Genomic DNA, 23,992 nt, shown 5'->3' with positions numbered 1-23,992 from the left:
TATTATTTTTTATTTGTAGTTCACCCAGGGGCTCTCTGTGAAGAGAAATCTCTCTGCTTGGGAAGAATGGGGCTCTTTAAAGTGATTTTAGGGATGCAGCATTGAAAATAAAAAGGATCCTTTATAAAACCATGAGAAAGCCTTGTCACTTATTGCAATTTTTTGTGTGTTTAAAATACATAGTGACTAACCGTAGCTATCGCACACACGTGCATGCACACACACACATGCACGTGCACACACATACACTCTATTGCTTGGTGTCCAGGCTTAATCCAAGACTGAACTATCATCCCTCTGCTTTACATATGCAAACACACCAAAAGATCTCAATATCCACCCTCAGGGGCAACCCTTCACTTGACACCACAGTCTGGCACCAATGTGGCAGTGGGGGGTTAGTTGCCATGGAATACAAACATAGGCCCCTGTGAAGAAGGTCGTCTTAAAAGTTTCCACTAGAGGAACATGTGAGCAAATTGTCTTTACTAGAAAGCTCTGATTGGCTAACTTTCTAGAGCAGAAAAAACTGAGAAAGGATCTGAACCCAAAATCTACAGAAGAGTAAAGAAAAATAATGACCACTGGTAATAAAAGACATGCAAATTGGAAAAAGGTGAAATGCCATTTTCCTCGATCAAATTAGCAAAGAACATGAACATGATGGGTGTAATGGTAAGAACTCAATCATACACTTCCTGTGTAAAGTGTAGTGACACAAAACTTCTAGCAAACAATTTGGCAGTTGTATCTTCAATGCCCATTCTCTCTGTTATCATTCATTCTAGGGCTCCATCCTAAGAAAACAACCAGAAATACAAACAAAGATTTATGTACAAGATTGTTTGTTGTAGTGATTTTTTTAAGGGAAAAAAATTGGGAACATGCTAAATGCTCAAGAATTCAACGTTTTACTATATATCCTTAAAATGGAATCATTTGCAATCATTAAAAATTAGGTCTGTGACTGGAAGTCCTAATCAGAGCAATCAGGCAAGAAAAAGAAATGAAAGGCGTCCAAATTGATAAGGAAGAAGTAAAACTTTCACTCTTTGCAGATAACATGATACTATATATAGAACCCCCTAAAGACTACCAAAAAACCCCCAAAATTACTAGAACTAATACATGAATTCAGGAAAGTCGCAGGATACAAAATTAATATACAGAAATCCATTACATTTGTACACACTAATAATGAAGCAGCAGAAAGAGAAATTAAGGAAACAATCCCATTTACAATTATACCAAAAATTGGGGCACCTGGGTGGCTCGGTCAGTTAAGCATCTGACTCTTGATTTTGGCTCAGGTCATGATCTTAAGGTCGTAAGATAGAACCCCATGTGGGGCTCCTCACTGAGCGTGGAGCCTGCTTAAGATACCCTCCCTCTGCCCCTCCCCTGCTTGCACTCTTTCTCTCTTAAAAATAAAAATTAAATAAATTAAATAAATAAAAGTGATTTTTTAAATCTACAATTGCATCAAAAATAACAAAATACCAAAAAACAAACAAACAAACTACCTAGGAATAAACTTAACTAAGGAAGTGAAAGACCTAAAATCCAAAAACTATAAAACATTGATTAAAGAAATTGAAGATGACACAAACAAATAGAAAGATAGTCCATGTTCATGGGTTGGAAGAATTAAATGTCCATACTACCCAAAGCCATTTAATGCAATCCCTATCAAAACACCAACATTTTTCACAGAAACTAGATCAAGTAATACTAAAATTTATTTTTTTAATTTTTTTTTTGACGTTTATTTATTTTTGAGACAGAGAGAGACAGAGCATGAACGGGGAGGAGCAGAGAGAGAAGGAGACACAGAATTTGAAACAGGCTCCAGGCTCTGAGCCATCAGCCCAGAGCCCGACGCGGGGCTTGAACTCACGGACCGTGAGATCATGACCTGAGCCGAAGTCGGACGCTTAACCGACCAAGCCACCCAGGCGCCCCAATACTAAAATTTATATGGAACCACCGAAGACCCTGAATAGCCAAAACAATCTTGAGAAAGAAGTACAAAGCTGTAGTAATCAAAACAGTATGGTGCTGGCAACAAAATAGACACCTAGATCAATAGAGAACCCAGAAATAAAGCCATGCTTATATAATTAATTAATCTAAGACAAAAGAGGCTAGGATATACAACAGGAGAAAGACATTCTCTTCAACATTTGGTTCTGGGAAAAGTGAACAGAAACTAGACCACTTTCTTACACAGAAATAAACTCAAAATGGATTAAAGACCACCAAATGTGAAACCTGAAGCCATAAAACTCCCAGAAGGAAACACGGGTGGTAATTTTTTGACATCAGCTGGAGAAAGATTTTTCTAGATATGTCTCCACAGGCAAAGGAAACAAAAGCAAAATTAAACTACTGGGACTACACAAAAATAAAAAGCTTTTGCACAGTGAAGGAAACCATTAATAAAACAAAAAGGCAACCTACTGAATGGGAGAAGACATTTCCAAATGATATATCCAATAAGGGGTTAATATCCAAAATAAATAAAGAACTTATACAAGTGGATATCAGAAAAACACACAATTAAAAAATGGGAAGAGGACCTGAATAGACATTTTCCCAAAGAAGACATACAGATGGCCAACAGACACATGAAAAGATACTTAACATCTCTCATCATTAGGAAAATTCAAATTAAAACCACAATGAGATATCACCTTACAACCTTTCAGAATGGCTAGAATCCAAATGACAAGAAACAACAAATGAGGATGATGAGGATGTGGAGGAAAAGGAACCCTTGTGTACAATTGGTGGGAATGCAATTTGGTGCAGCCGCTGTGGAAAACAGTATGAAAGTTCTTCAAAACATTAAAAATAGAAATACTATATTATCCAGTAATTCCACTACCAGGTATTTACTCAAAGAAAATGAAAACGCTAATTCAAAAAGACATATACAGCCTATTTTCATTGCAGCATTATTTACAATAGCCAAGATATGAAAGCAACCCAACTGTCTATCCATAGATGAGTGGATAAAGGAGATGTGGTATATATGTACAGTGGAATAATACTCAACCATAAAAAAGAATGAAATCCTGCCATTTGTAACAAGATGGAAGGACCTCGAGCATATAACGCTAAGTGAAATAAGTCAGTCAGAGAAAGATAAATACCATATGATTTCACTTATACGTGGATTTTAAGAAACAAAACACAGATTCAAAAATAGAATAAACTTTGGTTGCCAGAGGGGAGGTGGATGGGAGAATGAGTGAAAGAGATAAAAGGGATTAAGAGCACATACTTTTCTTTTTCTAATCCAAAATGTGTTTAATGCGGGGGGGGGGGGGTTGCCAGGCTGTCTTGGTCTGTGAAGCACGTGACCCTTGATCTTGGGGTTGTGAGTTCTAGCCCCACCTTCAGGGTAGAGATTTTACTTAAAAATAAAACTTAAATGTTTTTATTGGGATGGTTTCCCATCATCTTGATTCTGGGGGGTTATTAGTGTGCTACTTCCGTCTGAAGGAGCATCCTTCTATAAGTCTTGCTTTCCCTCCTGTAGGCTGGCAATGGAAAGTGGAGCAGCCAACACGCAAAACTACAGTTTGTGCATGGGCTAAAGACAATCGCGATTTTATGAGCATTTCACATCCATGAAGTAGGAACTGGGGCTACGCACCAGGCACTTCTTCTTCCGCTTCCTCTCCTCCTCTCCTGGGGAGGGGTGGAGGAGGTCCTTGGAGAGAGGCATGTTTTCGTGGGGAAGATGTCCCTTCATGAAAGGCAGAATACACTTATCTTGATGAGCATTGACTAATGTATAGGATTGTTGAAGTGCACACCTGAGACTAATATAACACTGTTTGTTAATTACACTTCAATAAAAACATTAGGTCTGCAAACAATCTTAATAACTTGAAAAGGTCTTAAGACAAATGGTAAAGGAAAAGTTCAGATAGAAAATTACACATAATATCTTACCAATTTTTAAATATGCTATACATGTAAATAGTGTGGCTGGAAGGAAACACAATAAAAGGTCAGTTGGTTATTTCTGAGAGGTGGGATTATGGTGATTTTTATTTTGGTATTTATACTGTACTTTTCTATCTTTTCCTCATTTTTCACAATGAGCAATCTCCAAATTGCTGAGCTGTGACCTGAGGAGCATAATTAGTGTAAAATAAAGACTATAGTCTAAACAGTTTATATCATCTGACGCGTAACTATTGGAACAGACACTAAGAATTTAAAACATTTTTTAATGCTTATTTATCTTTGAGAGACAGAGAGAGACAGAGCATGAGTGAGGGAGGGGGAGAGAGAGAGGGAGACACAGAATTCAAAGCAGGTTCCAGGCTCTGAGCTGTCAGCACAGAGCCCGATGTGGGGCTCGAACACATGAACCGTGAGATCATGACCTGAGCCAAAGTCGGACACCTAACCGAATGAGTCACCCAGGCACCCCCAGACACTAAGAATTTTAAATAAACATGATAAATATCTTAAGGAGAAAAGGGAAATTATTAGTAAGATCAAGCAAGAAAGAAAAATAATTTTCGAAAAACCCTAGTGGAAACATTAAGTATGAAGAATGCAATAGATGAAATAAAGAACAAACAGATGGAATAAATAGCAGAATGGAGACAGCTGAAGTATGGATTGGGTTTGAAGATCAGTGTGAGGAAGTCTCCCAAAAGCAGCTGGAAAGGACACAATTCTAGCTCGAGGCGCTTTGTAATTTTAGCAGGAGAGAGACAGACCATAAGAAATAAACAAAATGAATACATGAATTAATGAATGACTTCTCTAGTATGCTAGAAGTTAATAGATGTTGTGGGGAAAACAGTGAACAAAGGCTGGAATAATGATACAGTTGGGTATTTAGGGGAGGAGAATTCCAAGCAGAAGGAACGATTAGGGCAAAGGCCCTGAGGCAGGAACATACCTGGTCATATTTAAGGAGTAGCAAGTAGGCCAGAGCAATATAGTGGAGTGAGCAAAGGGTTGGTAGTGGACCAAAATCATAGAATAGGAAATGAGGTCAAAGGGGTATGGGATGGGAGGAGGAGATCATGTAGGTAGGCATTATAAAGACTTGGGTTTTTACTCTAAATGAAACAAGGTGCTGTTGACAGAGCAGTCACCTGCTAGAATTCATCCTTAAATCCTGTAAAGGATTCATCCGGTTGCTCTGTTAAGAATATCCTGTATCAGGGGGTACCTGGGTGGCTCTGTCAGTTAAGCGTACCGCATCAGGCTCTGTGCTGACTTTAGCTCAGGTCATGATCTCGCGGTTTGTGAGTTCTAGTCCCATATCAGGCTCTTTGCTGACAGCTCCGAGCCTGGAGCCTGCTTCGGATTCTGTGTGCCCCCCTCTCTCTCTGCCCCTCCCCTACTCTCTCTCTCCCAAGAATAAATAAACATTAAAAAAAAAAAAAAAAGAATACCCCGTATCAGGGTGCCTGGGTGACTCCATCGGCTGAGTGTCCAACCCTTGATTTTGGCTCAGGTCATGATCTCAGGGGTTGTGGGATCAAGCCCCGCTTCTGGCTTCACACTGAGCATGGAGCATGCTTGGGATTCCCTCCCTCTCTCCCTCTCCCTCTTTTCCTCTGGTCCTCTCTTCCCCTGGCTCTCTCTCTCTCTCTCTCAAAAAAAAAAAAAAAAAAAAGAGTAAAAAGAAAGAAAGAAAGAGAGAAAAAGAAAAAGAAAAAGAAAATCCTGTATCAAGCAAGGGAAGAAACAGAAAGACACGTTAGGAAGCCACTGCAGCAATGCGGGTGAGACCCAATGGCAGCATAGCATAAACTAGGTGGGTAGCAGCAGAGAGGTGGTGAGAAGTATCTCGATTCTGGATGTATTCTGAAGATGGAGCCTACATGACTTCCTGACATATTGATTACAACCTGTATGCAGGTTGTTAAGGATAATCACCCATTTGGTCCTTTTGCGGCATTTTTTATATCGCTCCATCTTAGCTTTTTTTTTTTTTTTTAATTCTTTTACCTTCTGTCATCACCTAAATGTTGGCGTTCTCCAAGACTGTGTCTACAACTCTACCCCATTCGATATTCTATGCCTTGGTGAGACCATCTACCCTCATAGCATTATCTGTTGCTATCATCAAGTCATTTGAAAATTCCTATCCCCTTCCTAGTCTTCTCATGTTCTGCCGGGTCTTGCTTCTAGCTGTCTGCTGGACATGTCTACCTGAACTGTGGGCTGGGAACTCAAATGTTCTTTTCTGACTCTGGAACTCCCTACTTCTATGTATGCCCAATCACTTCTTTGTTAAGCATCTTGCCATTCTGCCAGCAAGAACGGGTCAAGACATCCAGTTACCATGGACTCCTTCCTCACTTTTTTTTTTTTTAACATTTATTTATTTTTGAGAGAGAGAGAGAGCACGCACGTGAGTGGAGGAGGGACAGAGAGAGAGAGGGACACACAGAATCCAAAGCAGGCTCCAGGCTCTGAGCTGTCAGCACAGATATGGGGGCTCAAACTCATGAACCATGAGATCATGACCTGAGCCAAAGTCCGATGCTTAACCACCAAATGAGCCACCCAGGCGCCCCTCCTTCGTCACTTCTTAATGTCCGCTTTGCTACCAAGTCCTTTCAGTTTTACCTGCCACAAGGCCTGGCTCAAATGCCACATTCTCAGTGGAACTGGACTCAATTTCAATATTTTAAAGTAGTTTCTCCTCGCACTTTTATAGTTTTAGGCTTTACATTTAGGTCAGTGATCCATGTGGCGTAACTGGTTGTATGTGGCATGCGATTAGAGGCTTATTTCTATTTTGTTTTGTTTACGCACGTATCTCCAATTGTCCCAGCACTGTTTGTTGACAGGATATGTACTGAATTTCTTTAGAATATCTGGTGAGAAAGTATAATGGTACAACTACTTTGAAAAACAATTTGGCAGGATCTTTAAATGGAATATTACTTGGCAATCAAAAAGAACGACATCTTGCCATTTGCAACAACGTGGATGGAACTATAGGGTATTATGCTAAGTGAAATAAGCCAGTCAGAGAAAGACAAATATCCTATGATTTCACTCATTTGTGGAATTTAAGAAACACAACAGATGAACACAGGGGAAGGGAAGGAAAAACAAAATAAGATAAAAACAGAGAGAGAGGCAAACCGTAAGAGACTCTTAAATACAGAGAACAAACTGAGGGCTGCTCGAGAGGAGGTGAGTGGGGGGAGGGGGCTAAATGGGGGATGGGCATTAAGAAGGGCACTTGTTGGGATGCACACCAGGTGTTATATGTAAGTGACGAATCACTGGGTTCTACCCCTGAAACCAGTACAACACAGTATGTTAACTAACTTGAATTTAAATAAGTAATTTTTTTAAGTCAAAGGTACACCTGCTACATGACCCAATGATTCCACTTCTAGCTATGTACCCAAGAGAAACAAAAGTATACAGCTATTTAAAGACTTGTATATGAATGTTCCCAGCAGCTTTATCAGCAATAGCCCAAAACCGAATGCCCATCGCCAGGTAAATGAAAAAACAAACTGTGGCACATCTATACAGTGGAATACTACTCATCAATAAAAAGGAATGAACTAACGATACATGCAACAACATGGATGCATTTCCAAATCATTACGACAAACAAAGGCAGCCAGACAAAAATGAATTACATTCTGTATGACTCCATGTATACGAAACTCTAAAAAAAAATGCAAACAAATCTAGAGTGACATAAAGCATATCAGCGGCTGCCTAGAGATGGTGGGGGGAATGGAAGCAGGGATTACACAGGGACACAAGGAAAATCTGGGAGTAATGAATATGTTCACTGTCTTGACTGTGGTGATAATTTCACTGACGTATACATGTCAAAATGTGCCAAATTGTACCTTTTAAATTCATCTCTTCTGAATCTTTTTTTTTTTTTAATTTTTATTTATGTAGGGGCACTTGGGTGGCTCAGTTGGTTAAGCATCTGACTCTTAATTTTGGCTCAGGTCATGATCTCACAGTTCATGGGTTCAAGCCCCATATCGGGCTCTGCACTGACAGCGTGGAGCCTGCTTGGGATACTGTCTCTCTCCTCTCTCTGCCCCTCTTGCTCTCTCTCTCTTGCTCTCTCTCTCTCTCTCTCAAAATAAATAAACTTACAAAAAATAAAATAAATGTTTATTTTTGAGAGCACGCGAGCATACATGCACAAGTGAGCAAGGAGGGGCAGAGAGAGAAGGAAAAAGAGAGAATCCCAAGCAGAAAGAGAGGGAGAGACAATGCCAAGCAGGCTCCACACTGTCAGTGTAGAGCCTGATGCAGGGCTCGAACCCATGCACCGTGAGATCATGACCTGAGCCGAAATCAAAAGTCAGATGCATAACTGACTAAGCCACCCAGGTGCCCCTCTTCTGCATGTTCCGTTGCATCCATAGTGTTCTGACTTGGGTGAGATATAGGTGACCTCTTTTAGAAGATATGTAGTAGCCATTTTTGTATCCATATACAGTGTTTAACACATTTCCGGCCATGCTGTGTTTCGCAAGGCTTTGCTGATATGAAACAAATATAGATAAATCAATGGCTCTGCTGTAAAAAATTGTAATTAGCTAGATGGGGATAATGACTATTGTAAGGAAGTTAATTTTTCTTGGATACATTTATGAGTTTAATGCAATGTTAATAAAAATTATCATGGCTTTTTAAAACTTCATTCAGACTATACCAAAGAATAAATGAGTGAGAATGGTCAAGGAAGTTTTGGCAAACAAGAGTGGCAATGAAGCTTGTCTTAACAGATATTACTAAGTAGCTGCAATAATCAAAATAATGGGGATCTCACATCAGAGTAAAGCAACGGTGCAAACTGTTATGTCCACAAACAAGCCCTAAACTGTGAACACAGTCTTAGTATATGACGCACATGTGGTACCACAGGTTAGAGAGGAAAGGAAGGAGTTATTCAGTAAATGGTATAGGATAGCCTGATTAACTTCTCTTGAGCGCAAAAAAAAAAAAAAAAAAAAAAAAAAAAATTAGGTATTTTGCCCATATACCAAAGTAAATTATAGGTAAATTAAACTGGGGGTTATTTAGAAGTAGGTAGAGGAGGAGGACGCCTGGGTGGCTCAGTCAATTAAGCATCTGACTCTTGATTTCAGCTCAGGTCATTATCTCACCAGTTCCTGAGATCAAGCCCCCAGTTGGGCTCTGTGCTGACAGTGGGTAGCCAGCTTGGGATTCTCTCTCTCTCTCTCTCTCTCTCAAAAATAAACTTAAAAGAAAAATAGGCAATAAACATTTGAAAACTGTTTCATCTTGTTTATAATTTAACGGCTAGTAATTAAAGAAATTCAAATTAGGCAGATATTATTTTTCCATCAAATGGGCAAAAAAGTTACGTAAGGCTGGCAAGGAATGAGGAAACAGGCACTCCCAAGGTTTGCTGATGGGACTGAAGGGCAATTGGCAGGATGTAGAACCAGCCTCGGAGTGTCTATACTGTTATTTGCTCCGTGATTCCACTTCTAAGGATCCATTCTAAAGAAATAATCATTTATATTCAAGGTGCTTTATCCAAACAATCCCCCCACAGGAATGTGAGCTCTGTGGAGGCAGGAATTGTATCATCTTTGTTTACAGCTATATCCCAATGATAAAGCAGAGCCAGGCACAGAGAAAGCACCCCCAAAATATTGTTGAATGGATATTTTCACTTTCTAAAGTTTTTATTATGAAGTATTTTAGGTAAATGAAAAAGGTATATATTTTTTAAACGTATTAGTGATTTATTTTGGCAGGTGGAAGGAGAGGAGCAGAGAGAGGGAGAGAGAGAATCCCAAGCAGGCTCCAGCTGTCAGCACAGACTCCGACTCAGGGCTTCATCTCATGAACCATGAAATCATGCCCTGAGTTGAAATTAAGAGTCAGATTCTTGGGGCACCTGGGTGGCTCAGTTGGTTGAGCATGGGTCATGATCTCATGACCGACATCAGCTTGGGTCATGATCTCATGGTTTGTGAGTTCGAGTCCTGCATCAAGCTCTGTGCTGACAGCTCGGAGCCTGCAGCCTGCTTCAGATTCTGTCTCCCTCTCTCTCTGCTCCTCACCCCCCCCACAACTGTCTCTGTCTCCTTCAAAAATAAATAAACATTAAAAAAAATGTTTTTAAACAGAGTCAGATTCTTAACCGACTGAGCCACCCAGGTGCCCCCAAAATGTATATTTTTTGAAAATACAAAACACCCAAGTATCCACTGCTTGATTTAGAAAAGAAAACATTACCATTATGGCTGAAGTCCCCTGTTGCACGTATTAGTTTTAAAGTAGGAAAAGGACAAAAATACAAAGCAAATTCACCATAACCTTCTGATCAGGCCAAAAATTCTACACAAAATGTTCATTTTTCTCTCGTTTTTTAAATAAAAAATTACAGTGAAACACACATAAACATAAAATTTACCATCCTAACCAATTTCAAGAGTACAGTTCGGGGGCATGCAGAACATTCACATTGTTGCGTCAAGGTTATCACCATCCACCCACAGAACTCTTTTTGTCTTGCAAAACTGAGACTCTGCATCCCTTTAACAGTACTTCCCATTCCTCCCTCCCCCAGCCCCTGGTAACCACTTGTTCTACTCCCTCTGTATATTTTATTACCCCAGGTACCTCATATAAGTAGAATTATACAATATTTGTCCTTTTGTGTCTAGCTTTTTTCACTTAGCCTATCCTCAAGATTCACCCATGTTGTAGGATATATCAGAATGTCTTTCCTTTTTCAGGCTGAGCAATATTCCATCGCGTGTATGTACCACATTTTGTTTATCAACTCATCTGTGGATGGACACTTGGGGGTGCTTCCACACTTTGGCTACTGTGAATAATGCTGCCATGAATGTAGGTATACAGATATATCTTTGAGTCTCTGAATTCTTTTGGGAATATACTCTGAGGTCGAATTGCTAGATTAAATGGTAATTCTGATTTTGGTTTTTTAAGGAACTGCCATACTGTGTTCCATAATGGCTATACCATTTTATAATCTCACCAACAGTGCACAAGGGTTCCAATTTCTCCACATGCTCACCAACACTTGTTATTTTAATAGTAGTCATCCTAACAGGTATGAGGTGGGAATTCATCCCTTGTGTCTCCTGCACAATGCCTATCAGTGTGGACAAGCACGTGCTTGAAAGAAAAACTATACTCAGGAAGTTTTCAGGTAACAGAACCACAACCTCATGAGGTCTTTCCAGGGAAGTCAAAAAAGGGCTTGTAACACACCCACACCCACCCACACGCACCCACTCACACACCATTAAACAGAACCTCTTTCTTGTTATCTGGAAGACTTCTTCAGCAAGCATGGTGGCCATTACCACTAGGGACAATATTCTTCCCAAGCAAGGCTGAAGTGTGGGGAATAAAACTCCCCCAGCCCTTAGCAGGACTTGAAAGGACACAGGCAGGGACTTAACAGGACCACGAAACTTTTGGGAATAACGTATACGTTCACTATCTTGATTATGGTAATGGTTATATATCAAACTGTACATTTTAAATATGTGATTATATTGGATGTCCACTATTCCTCAATAAAGCTGTTTTTTTTTTTAATTCCCCCAGTCCCTAACAAAATTTAGAATTGCTCAAAATGAATTTTATCAAAAAATAATGAAAGGTTGGGGTGCCTGGGTGGCCCAGTTGGTTAAGTGTCTGACTTGATTTCGGTTTAAGCCATGATCTCATGGTTCATGAGTTCGAGCCCCATTTTGTGCTCTGTGCTGACAGCTGGAGCCTGCTTTGGCTTCTCTCTTGCCCCCTCTCTTTACCCCTCCCCCACTCACAAGCATGCATGTGTGCACTCTCTCTCAAAATAAATAAATAAACATTAAAAAAAAACAATGAAAAGCAAAGCACAAAACTGAGAAGAAGAGCAAGCTAGGAAATAATTGGGCAGATTTACAAACTGCATTTTCCTTACGTTTGATACCTTGAGCCTGAATAAACACAGCTCCTCAGTGCGGGTTGGTCCATGCCTCCCTTTCTGACCCTGATTATGAGGTATTCAGACATGTAAATTGTGGGTTACCAGTGCTGCCTAGTTTGGTTGAGATTTCACAAGCTGCCTCAGTCTGCTTCCCAATTCCTTTTTCTGCAACAGCCAATACTTCCTGCCCCCCACAACAGGTTGGCACTTTTGCTTTATTTTTTCCTGGATTCTGTGCCCCAGATGAGGAAAGTGTTGCCTTTTGGGATTCAAAGATTCCTTCTCTGCTCCAGGAAAACCGCATTAACCTTGCTAGTAAACTCTTACTCACCTCAGAAGTTGTTCCAAAATTCCTACCCTCACCCCTGAGCCACTGTTGTCTGTCCTGTTCAGTTCGTCTGAAACTCACCCATTCGTGGTCTATTAAATTGACTTATGGCAGGGCCACCTACTGCTCCTAATATCTGAGCCTAATGTCATGAAGGGTCAAGAGAAGTGGTGACCATCATGCAGAATCTAAGGTACCTAATGGTTTCAATAAAATACCAGCCACATAAGGTACAAACATTTTGTGAAAAAAGATAATTTTAAAGACATGTTGCCAACTACTATGTAGCAAATTACCACAAAATTCATTAGCTTGAAACAACCTTTTATTATACTCATGACATGTGCAAGTCAGAAATTCATACAGGGGTTCATAGGTCTCTACTACAATATCCAGGGACTCAGTTGGAAAATTTGAAAGCTGGGGTGACCCAGGGCTGGGGACAGGAATCATTTGGAAGCACGTTTATTTAACATTTCTAGCAGCTGATGCTAGCTGTCAGCTGGGATTGGCAGTTAGAACACCACCATATGACCTTTCCAAGTGGCCTGAACATCCTCAGAGCTGACCAGTCTCCAAGAGAACCAATGGAGGCTTTATTGCCTTCTGTAATCTAGCCTAGGAAGCTATATAAGTAGTCACAAGTCCCCCAGATTCAAGGAGAACTGTATTGCTTTGTTAGGGCTTCCATAAGAAAGCGTCACAGACTGGAACTCGAACAACAGAAATGTATTGTCTCACAGTTCTGGAAACTAGATGTCCACAAGGTATCAGCAGGGTTGGTTCCCTCTCCAGGTTGTGAGAGAAAGATCTCTTCTAGGCCTCCCTCCTTGGCCTGTACATGGGCATCTTCTCTCTGTGTCTCTTCACATCGCTGTCCCTCTTTGTGTGCCCGTGTGCCCAAATTTTCTCCTTTTTATGACACTAGTCATACTGGATTAGGACCCACCCTAATGACTTTAACTTGATGACCTCCATCTCCAAATAAGACCACATTCTGAGGTGCTGAGGATTAGGACCTCAACATAGGAATTTTGAGGGAAACACAATTTAATTTGTAAGAGGAATATAGACCCCAACTCTCAATGGGCAGAGTGCCAAAGTCACCCCATAAAAAGTGTGTGTGGGAGATATTATTACTACCATCTTTGGAAAATACAGTCTAACACATCATGATACATAATGCTTAATGATGAGAATCTATGAGAGTTTATGTTATTCGTTTCATGTAAGTCAGCTCACAACATAATAAAACAATGATTTGGGGGAGAGCTATTTTCATGTGTTTCATATTTTTATGGCAGTCAGAGAGCTCAAATGCCAAGTGTTTGGTTCCAAACAAGACACCTGGAAAATCTGTGGCTTGACTTTTCCAAGGCAATGAAGGCATGTGCTTCAAAAACTAGTGCTTCCCAACAGAATTTCCGGCAAATTATTATTTCTGGCTCAAGGATTTGCTCCACTTTAAGCTCCTTTACTGATGTGCTTATTTGTAGTAGACACTCAGTATTAGTGCCTATAGTTCACCCTTGACCAATCTTGTCTTCACTCAGAGGAATTCATGCCTATCCATTTTATTTTCCAGTAATTTTAAAGTAAATTTAAACATGTATTTTTATCAAGTTTTAGGAAACACATATTAATAAGTGCCTACTATAACTGTAAATCTTATCATGCCTCATTTGTTGCCACTATTGTTACTACGTGAATTGACTTACAGTGCAAAAAATCAGGTGGGGCTTCTGCCAAACCCAGACTGGCGGTGATAACACTTACTGGCCCAATGCACATCAGCAAATGTTCTGCAACAAGTATTGAATAAAGATTGCACAAAAACCAGTCTCGAAAATCTAAACATTCCTTTTGAAAGTGGGGAAGACACCCAGTTACTCCACAATCCACTGGGCTAGTCTCCAAATTGCTTTTCCAGAACTACCCACTCTTGCCACTTCGCTCTTCCTAGCCTCTTTTCTCCTGGTCAGCCTCTCCCTCCCTGCCCACCTGGGCAGCACACATCACAGGGCCCACTCAGACTCACTGAATTAGTCCAAGTTCCCCAGGTAATTCTGGTCATCAGCTAGGTCTGCCAACCACAGATCCGTGTGATCAGATTCAACTTCCTTAAGCTTAGCCTAAAAAGCTGTCACCTCTGCTCAAGCCACTGTCACATCCTCTGCCACTCCCCATCTCATGATTTACCCCCTAACAATACTCAGTAGGTTGCTTCCCCCCAGCCCCCACCTCAGACCCTGCCTAGGTTGAAACCCTCCACCCACCTTGACAGCCAAACAATCTATTTCCCCTCCAAAATCCAGCTCCAGTGTCTGCTTCCATGAAGGCTTTTCTGACCATGAAGCCAACCCTCATCCAGTGTTAATCCTTCTCTGCATTTCCGCTGCACCGAGTATACAAACAGCAATCAGCACAGTGTAGAAATATACTTGCTTGCCTTTCTCCCCTGTGAAAGTATGATCCACTTGAAGCCAGGTTCGATGTCATTTCCATCTTAGAATTCCCAGCATCTAACCCGGGGCTGAATTGAATCAGAATAAACTGGTTTTATGGGAGTACACAAAGAAGTCCTTTGTCAAGCAGGTCAAGTCTCCTTTGTACAAACTCCTTGATGTTACTGTGTTCAGTTAGGCTGCTGTGTGTGTGCTACTCTGCCTGGCTCTGACATGATCAATTCTTTCAGTATTTAACACAGTACACACAGGCTCTTTTCCTTGGCAAGAAGCAAGTCCCTATAAAGACGTTTAAGGGCACTAGCATTTAAGGAAAGACTCCCAAACCAGCGCTCTCCTGGTTTCTCCTAGCACAGACCCTTGAGTTCCATCCTCTCCCCTCATATTTCATGATCTTATTTCACATCCCAGACAACAGGGATCAATGTTTGCTTTACGTTGCCTGCCTCCTGCTAGCTCTTCTTTGCTTAGAATTTTGACCAAGATTGCAGCTGCAGCCTGTTAGTGACACTCCCAACTTGATGCCATCAATTTCCAGCCAACAAAAACTTCACAGATTATATAAAAACTCAGTCACACCAAGAATTTTGGCATTGCTCATCTAGAAACTGGGGATTTGGTATTGCCCAACATTCAGAGGACTGAAGTCCTTGCTTCTTAGGCTGGATGGTCTCTGGGAAGATGGCAAACAGAACCCTCAGATAACAGCCAGGATAACACAGCAGTGTTTCTCTGAGTTCAGGTCCATCCAAGTCCCAGGGGGCTTGTTACAACACAGATTGCTGCTTGTTACAACTCAATTACTGATTCAGGGCATCTGAGGTGTGGCCTAAAAGCTGCATTTCTAAAAAGTTCTCAGGTGGTGCTCATGCTGGCTGAGGGAATACATTTTGACAATCTGTGTGGTAGAAAATGTCTGCAGAGGAGGACCAAGCCATCAATCTGACTTGTTAAATCCAGAATAGATTTACCTGCATATTAGACATAGTAGGATCACCTGAGAAGATTTAAAAACTCTGTCTGCCCAAGCTGCAGCCCATTCCAAATCAGAATCTTTGAAAATGGGACAGAAGTATCAGTATTTTTTTTTAAACTTCCCAAATGCTCCCAGGGTGCAGGCAAATTTGACAACCACTGATGTAGACCAGCAGGTCTCAGACCTGGTTGCAAATTAGAGTCGCATGGGGAGCTCGTAAAACATATTCCTGCCAGGACCTTACCCTGAACCAATTAAGTCAGAATATCTGGGTGTGAGGCCTGGGCGGGTTGCCTTCATTCCTTTAGCCCTTCCTTCCTTCCTGTCCCGTTTTCCAGATTTTCCTAAAGTTTAAGCAATGTCGGGGATTGAATTCTGGATATCAATGTACCCCTATTAGAAATTGTCATTTCTGTTGCAGTTGATAAATCCCTGGTCTTAAACAGAAGAAACTGAGATAATGATTTTTATTTTTTTGAAACTAGAGAAGACTGGTCAGAGTGGCAGGAGGGAGGAGAGGAGAAGGGGAACAAATTCACCTCCAGGGTGGATCCCCTAGCATCAAGGTCACACCCTCTCTAAAAATTACCTAGGGCAGCAACACCTGTACCTGCAGCAACAGCATCACTTGGGAGTCTGTTAGAAATGCACATTCTCGAAAAGAGAAAAAAAAAGAAAAAAAAAAAAAAAAAAAGAAATGCACATTCTCAGGTCCCTACCCCAGAAATTCTGAGGGCGGGGCTCTTGAACCTGTGCCTCCAACAAGCCTACCAGGTGATTTTGAGGCAGGTTAAGGTTTGGGCACCTCTGACCAGGAAGACAGCAGTGGGGTGATTAAGATCTTGATTTTCCATTTCTGATGTCGATTATTTTTTTTAAGACCGAGAACTCACAAGTGCATAAGTGGGGGAGAGGGGCAGAAGGGGAGAGAGAGAATCTCAAGCAGGCTCCATGCTCAGCATGGAGCCCGACACGGGACTCGATCACACGACCCTGGGATCGTGACCTGAGCAGAAATCAAGAGTTGGACGTACAACTGACTGAGCCACCCAGGTACCACTCAATCTTTTTTTTCTTTTTCTTTTTTTAAACCCACCACAGTACCTCTCAAAAGACAAGAGCGACATAGCAACAGCCATGCCAGGAGCCACCTGACTCAATGCCATGTGTCTCAGTGTGAGATGGAACCATCGAACCTCCACCATGCCCCTGCTGACTGTGGGCTTCCATCCCTGACCTTTTGGTCCAGAAGGTTCAGAAAGAAACTGGAAAAAAATTAGTGTATAATAAAGGTGATAGCTTAAATCAATGAGGGAAGTATGTACACATGGTCCCTGACTTATGGGGGTGTGACATAACAATTTTTTCAACATTAGAAGAGCCTTAACATGTGGTTTTGTGTTCTTACTATGACAGTCACAGGTAATCCCCAAATTCGAATAGTCATTTGCATTTAGTAGATGACTGCCCTTCCAATTTGATTAAAGTAACTTAGAAGGCTCTTCGGGGCTCCTGTTTGCCTGCCTTCTGCTCTCCATTCCCTCACCAGATGGGGTCATATAATCTCCAGTTGTTATGCAAGCCATAGCACATGAGCCTGTGCAGCCAGGAAGATGGAGGGCAGCCCTGCTGGACTGAACCCATCAATGTTGTACCAGGAGCCACAGCCTTCTTCTCAGCCTGGAGAACAACAAAATAGGAAGCAGCTCATTTTTTAAATTAATTAATTTATTTTTGCCCAAAACCCTTTATCAAGGGTAAGCAAGACCCTCAGGCAGTATGAGGCCTCAGAGCTTGTTTGGGATGGAAAAAAGACCACGTATGAAACGAGTAGTGACACCTGTAACTAACTGACCCCTTTGCTGCTGTTCTTAGCAAAGAAGAGAACCTACTTTCATTGAGCACATACTCTCAGGATTTTACATACATAATTTTCCTTCCAATAACATTGTAAAGTTAAGTGGTATTACTCTTACAGAAATACAAACATATAGGAAAGAAATTCAAAGACTGAATGATGTTCCTGAAACCCCACAGCTAGTAAACTGAGATTGGAAGCTCTCACTGTTACCCTGCCCTGCCCACAAGGGGTGCCTGTGCTATCTGCACAACACTTAAATGTCAGTCCTGGCTTCTTTCTATCACTGCATTACACTTCTTGATGTAAATGTTGAAAATAAACACAACTTTTAGGGGTACCTGCATGGCTCAGTGGGTTAAGCATCTGACTTTTGGTTTCGGCTCAGGTCATGATTTCACGGTGAGATTGAGCCCTGTGTCAGGCTCAGAGTTTGGAGCCTGCTTGGAATTCTCTCTCCCCCTCTCTCTCTGGCCCTCCCCCATGCTCACTCTAAATAAATAAGTAAGTAAGTAACACAATTTTTTAAAAGAAACCAGTATAAATGTGTGCTGGGTAATGAGTTGTTGGGATGCTCTGTAAAAATCAAAGGCATGAGCAAAGAAGAATTTATGAAGGGAAATGTAGCTGTAATGGCATCAGAAATCACTCTTTCCTAGAACCTTCTGGGATCTGTTTTCCCCTTGTTCTCCTGCTGTCCACCTTCCTACCCCAAGAGAACTTTCATCAACTCTCCAGCTAGGCCAGGTAGGACTAATAACATACCCAACCTCTTCGGGCACTGTGCTCTCCACCAATGACTGTTCCACCCCCTTCTCTCACACCCCATCCTAATTCCCACCTGCGCCTGAACAATCCATTTGACACGAGAGTGCCTGCTTCCCCAGAGCCCTGCCAGTATTGAGCACCATATTCTTTTTAAAGTCTTCACCATTAAAATAGTAAAACTAAAAATCTCATTATTTTAATTGGCATGTCCTTAGTCGCTGTTGAGGTTGAACACGTATATCCAAAAAATATTTGATTTTTTTTCCTTTGCGAATTGACCTTTCGTTTTTTTCTAAGTTTATTTCCTTTGAGAGACAGAGAGCCAGAGACAGAGTGCATGTGATTGGGGGAGGGGCAGAGAGAGGGAGAGCCTGACTCTTGGCTCAAACTCACGAACTGTGAGATCCTGACCTAAGTCGAAATCAAGAGTCAGATGCTTAACCGTGAGCCAACCAGGCGCCCTGCCCTTTCACCTTCTTCACCCAATTTCTTTTGGGGACTGGTTCTTATTGATATATGAGGACCTTTATTTACTAAGGACATTCATCTTTTCCCATATATAAGCAAAGACTTTGTCCCAATTTGTATTTTGACTGATTTCTGCAGCACTGGGGTTGTATGTGGTCACATGTATGGTTTCTTCGTTCAGGGTCATTTTTAGAGAGATGTTCCCCATGCTACGATTTTTAAAATATATACTCATACCTTATTATATATAATTTGTATGTCTCACTTTTTACATTAAATCCATGTGAAAATTTTTTGGTCAGGTATGGAAAAGGATTCTAGACTTAACTCTCCTTCAAACGAATAGCCAGTTTGTTCTAATACCATGTACTGAATGATAGACATCTTCAACTTCCAGTAAGGTTATGTCCCAATTACAATTTCACCATAAGTTGAAAATATCGTAAGTCAAAAATTCACTGAACACACCTAACCTACGGAACATCCTAGCTTACTTAGTCTAGCCTACCTTAAATGTGCTCAGAAGACTTACATTAGCTTACAGGTGGGCAAGTAATCTAACACAAGGCTTATTTTATAATAAAGTGCTGAGTATCTCATGTAATTTATTAAATACCATACTGAAAGTGAAAACTGGAATGGTGGTTAGCACCCTTGAGATCAGGTGCCTGACAGGGAGCTGCAATTCCCTGCTACTGCCTAGCAGCACAAGAGAGTGCAGTACTGGGTACCATTAGCCAGGAAAAGATCACTATTCAAAATTCAAAGTACAGTTTCCATGGAATGCTATTACTTTAGCACCTTCTAATGTTGAAAAAATTGTTATGTCACACCATCATAAGTCAGGGACCATCTGTACATACTTCCCTCACTGATTTAAGGTATCACCTTTATTATACATCAACTTTTCTCATGTTTCTTTCTGGACCTTCTTTTGGTCTTTTTAGACCTTCAATTCTCATGCTCATACCACATTGGTTTAATTTCCGTAATTTTATGTTAGGTGGTATCTGGTAGAGCTATTTCAATCCTTCTTTATCAACATTTAAAAAACATTTCTAGGGGCGCCTGGGTGGCTCAGTCAGTTAAGCATCCAACTTTGGCTCAGTTCGTGATCTCACAGTTTGAGAGTTCGAGCCCAGCATTGGACTCTGTGCTGAAAGCTTGGAGTCTAGAGCCTGCTTCAGATTCTGTCTCCCTCTCTCTCTGCTCCCCTCCCCCCACTTGCAGTCTGTCTTCCTCTCTCAAAAATAAACATTAAAAAAATTAAAAGAAAAAACATTTAAAAAAACATTTCTAGACTATTGCACATTTATTTCTCCAACTGAATTTTGGAAATATTTTGTCAAAGCTTTACTTTTCCACTACTGTTGTAGGAATACTTCTGTTCATCTCTCTAGCAGCTGTTCTTTCCATTATTCAATAATCATTGCCTGTGCCTACTGTTAACCTGGCAATGGGCTAGGCACTGGGGATATAAAAATCAGCTTGATGCAATTCTTGCCTTCAAGAGGCTTAAAATCACAGGTAGGAAAAGAAAATCAATGAATTTGGGTTATTCAGTCATGATTTCTCGTTGGGGAGTACTTTAAGGCTAGAGTCCAAGAAAAGGCATTGATGTATCTTCTGAGAGAAGTGGCAGAAAATGAAAATAGCAAGAGGTGGCCAGCCAGTGCCTCACCACTGGGCCTGGTAAGTGGCCTCAGGAAGGGTCCATGCTTATTGTGTAACATTGGAACCCTAAGATTCCAAAGATATGTTTTGGGGGTCTTAAAAGTCTACATTCCCTCTTAGCACTATCCAGTGAAGTCTGCATTTTCAGTTTCCCTATCCCATGCTAAAGCCTCCTGTCAGATTATGTTTCACCTGCTAGCAAGAGTGAGTATCCTGGTCTGTTACACAGCTCAAACCAGCATAAGTCAGGGACCATGTGTGCACATTCTTCTCACTGATTTAAGGTACGACCTTTATTATACACTGTATTTTTGTGTCTTTCAAAGCATTCTTTGCCTGTTTATATAGTCCAAAATCCCCTACAGTCTTGTGAGGTGAGCAGATATCATAATTTCTACTTGAAAGGTATATAAATGGATGCTTTGCAGAGCTAGCACGTAAGTTACATGATCTGCCCAAAGTGCTGGGTACAGAGCCAAACCTGGAAGGAAAGTTTCAGGTTCCTGGGCCAGTTCTCTTTCTAGCATACTCTGTGGCCTACTGAGTAAGCCCAATCTTTCTGTTTAAGGCGTTTCTAATAGCACTATTCAACCTGCAAATGGGTATGTCTAGAACTTCATTATATCTCTCCTCTACCCTTCACCCTCACCACTGTAAAGAAATGGGGGATCCCCTTGCTTTATACTTCTGCATCTAAAACAAGAGGTTGGGAAGAAAAGGAAAGATGCTAGAACAAGATTAGGGTGAGGATCTAGATGGAGGCCAAAGAAGTGGAGCAGAGGGGAAATGGGCCTTTCGGGGACCCCAAAAGGGTTGAAGGAGTTGAAGCTGTCACGGTTTCCTGCTAATTTATCTTCAAAGGCTCCCTGGCTAAATCCCCAGTCGGTCCAACTCACTTCCTTTTTCAACTGTGACCATTGTAGCTTCTGAGCTTCTGAATTTCTCTCCTTCTCTGGGCAACTAAAGAATAGAATTCAGACTTAGTTTTTCACTTCCATAGATATACCTTTTAAAAATACACATACATGGGCACCTGCGTGGCTCAGCTGGTTGAATGTCCAACTCTTCAATTCAGCTCAGATCATGATCTCCTGGTCGGTGAGTTTCAGCTGCACATTGGGCTGTGCTGGCAGTGGGGAGCCTGCTTGGGAATCTCTCCCTCTCTCTCTCTCTGCCACTTCCCTGCTCCCACTCTCTTTCTCTCAAAAATAAACATTAAAAAAGAAGAAAGAAAAAAAGAAGAACTGGGACAGAAGATTAATCTGCAGCTCTTGCAACTGGGCATTTCATTACTGCAGCTGAGACTTAAAGGGAGGAGGAGCTTGGGGTTAATGTGGGGGAAACGGGCTGGATGCTGCCAAGACTAACATTAGGGATGGGTGGGGGCTGAGAACAGCTGTGGGGGAGTGTTCTTCCTTACCTCAGCATGGACCAGCTGGAGGGAATGAAAAGACAGAGGAGGTGGGGATCTGGGCCAAGGAAGGGGAAGGAGAAATATTAAGTCAAGCAATTGGGAGAGAATTACTATAGCAAATTCTAGGGTCAGAGGAGGGAAGGTTTGGCCTCTCATGCATGTGTGTGTTGATGGGGGGTGGGGAGGTGGGGGTGGTGGCAGTTAAGTGACCTAGGTAACTGAGCAAAGTCAGGCTTGTAAGCCACTGCAAAGCCTGCTTCTGCAAGTAATGTGTATACCATCTGTCTCTCTGTGCCAGGGGAAGCACTAATAAATGTTACATGTTGAAACTTTTGCATAGCTTGTACATAAAAATTCCATATGCCAATTGACTGGACTACATGAACACATCTGTCAAAAACAGGTCTCTTAGGCACAATTTAGGACATTCCAAAGCAGCTTTATAACCGTTTCAACCTCCAAATGGTATGAATTAACTCTCATAAGCCAGGTCCATTCTCTGAGTGGAGAACTGGGCTAAACGTCCAAATAATTCAAGTCAGAAACACTCTTTTGCCTTCATTATAGAGAGTATCAGTAGCAAGGTCTTTTTTCCCCCGAATTATACTGTTGATTGACTCAGTGTTTGATGTCACATTGTTAACATATGTTAACATGGCCAGAATGATAAAATACTTTATGTATAATGGGCTTCAAAAGGACGCTGTTTTTAACTTCTACAAGATTGTTACTCCACTAACATCTACAATTTCCAACCCACACTGACACCAGTAGGTGATTAGATCTCAGGTGCCAAGGAGATTTATTTTGAAAAAGCCATTATACAAGAATTCCTGAGATGACCCTTTTACATCCGTTCTCTCCCTGCAACAGGAGACACATGAAGGAGGAACACAGTCTCTTGGGGGCAAAGCTTAGCTGTGAACTTCCATGTGCTCAGTCTCAGCATTCATATTAACTCTAGGAACTGGAAACTTTCCTTCTTTTTACCTCATAGGGACTTTTGTTTCTGTTCTTACTTTTATGAAAGTATCTTCAGAAAAGCAAGTGTAAGTAATGAATGAATGGATGGGATGGATGAATGAACTGGATAATAGAATCAGGATCTTCAAATGTCTCAACATGAAGGAATAAGTGGAAGAGCCCAAGAGGACATGTAATAGGTGTGAATGAAAATCACACGTAAGTCTCAGAAAACTAGAACTGGATGGAGGAAGAACTCAACCTACCAACAGGACCTGTGAAGAAAGGCTTAGGGATTTCCGTTTATTACTCAATAGGTATTGGCAAGCTAGTCAGGCTGCCCTGGTGACTCTGCTAATAGGTGAACACCATCCAAAACAGGTGAAGAGATCGCCTTCCTCGATTTGGGCTCAGATACTATGTTCAGATAGACACCTAAGTTTAACAACAAATTGGAGTGGATCCAAATAGGGCAACCAGACAAGACGTAAGGCCTGCCCCTAAAGAATGTGTGTGCAATAGGGGAACTGAGTCAAATGAATGGCAGTTCAAGGAACCTGTGGTTATGTTTAGCCTCAGAAAGGAAAAGCTTAGAGAAACTAGTCAGTATAGAAAGAATAAAATTTCAGTTATCAAATACTTGAGGATCTGTTATAAAAGAGATTAAGTCTGTTTGGTATGGAAACATCGGAACCAATTAGTAAACTTCACTGGAAGATAGAGTTCACCTCAACGTGAGGGGGAGAAAGTTGCTTTTCTAAAATTTTTTTTTAAATGTTTTATTTATTTTTGAGACAGAGAGAGAGCATGAACAGGGGAGGGTCAGAGAGAGAGGGAGACACAGAATATGAAGCAGGCTCCAGGCTCTGAGCTGTCAGCACAGAGCCCGACGAGGGGCTTGAACTCACAGACCGTGAGATCATGACCTGAGCCGAAGTCGGACGCTTAACCGACTGAGCCACCCAGGCGCCCTGAAAGTTGCTTTTTAGGCTACATGTTAGCATATCCACTCCCAGTGGGAGTGATAGTGCCCTCAAGAGACGTACTGTGCAAAGTATGGGATTACAAGGGTTTCAGGCCATTCAAAGCTCCACCCTACTCAAGAAAAAA

General features: G+C 41.3%; 1 pseudogene; it reads right to left on the bottom strand.

Annotated features, from left to right (window-relative positions):
* Nucleotides 1-3,426: 3,426 nt before the first annotated feature.
* Nucleotides 3,427-23,992, bottom strand: part of LOC131511793 (small ribosomal subunit protein eS27-like) — a 34,562-nt pseudogene continuing 13,996 nt past the window's right edge.

This window comes from Neofelis nebulosa, chromosome 1, assembly GCF_028018385.1.
Source record: "Neofelis nebulosa isolate mNeoNeb1 chromosome 1, mNeoNeb1.pri, whole genome shotgun sequence".
NCBI lineage: Eukaryota > Metazoa > Chordata > Mammalia > Carnivora > Felidae > Neofelis > Neofelis nebulosa.
The sequence above is the reverse complement of the archived record's forward strand: the minus strand, read 5'-3'. Positions and strand labels throughout refer to the sequence as shown.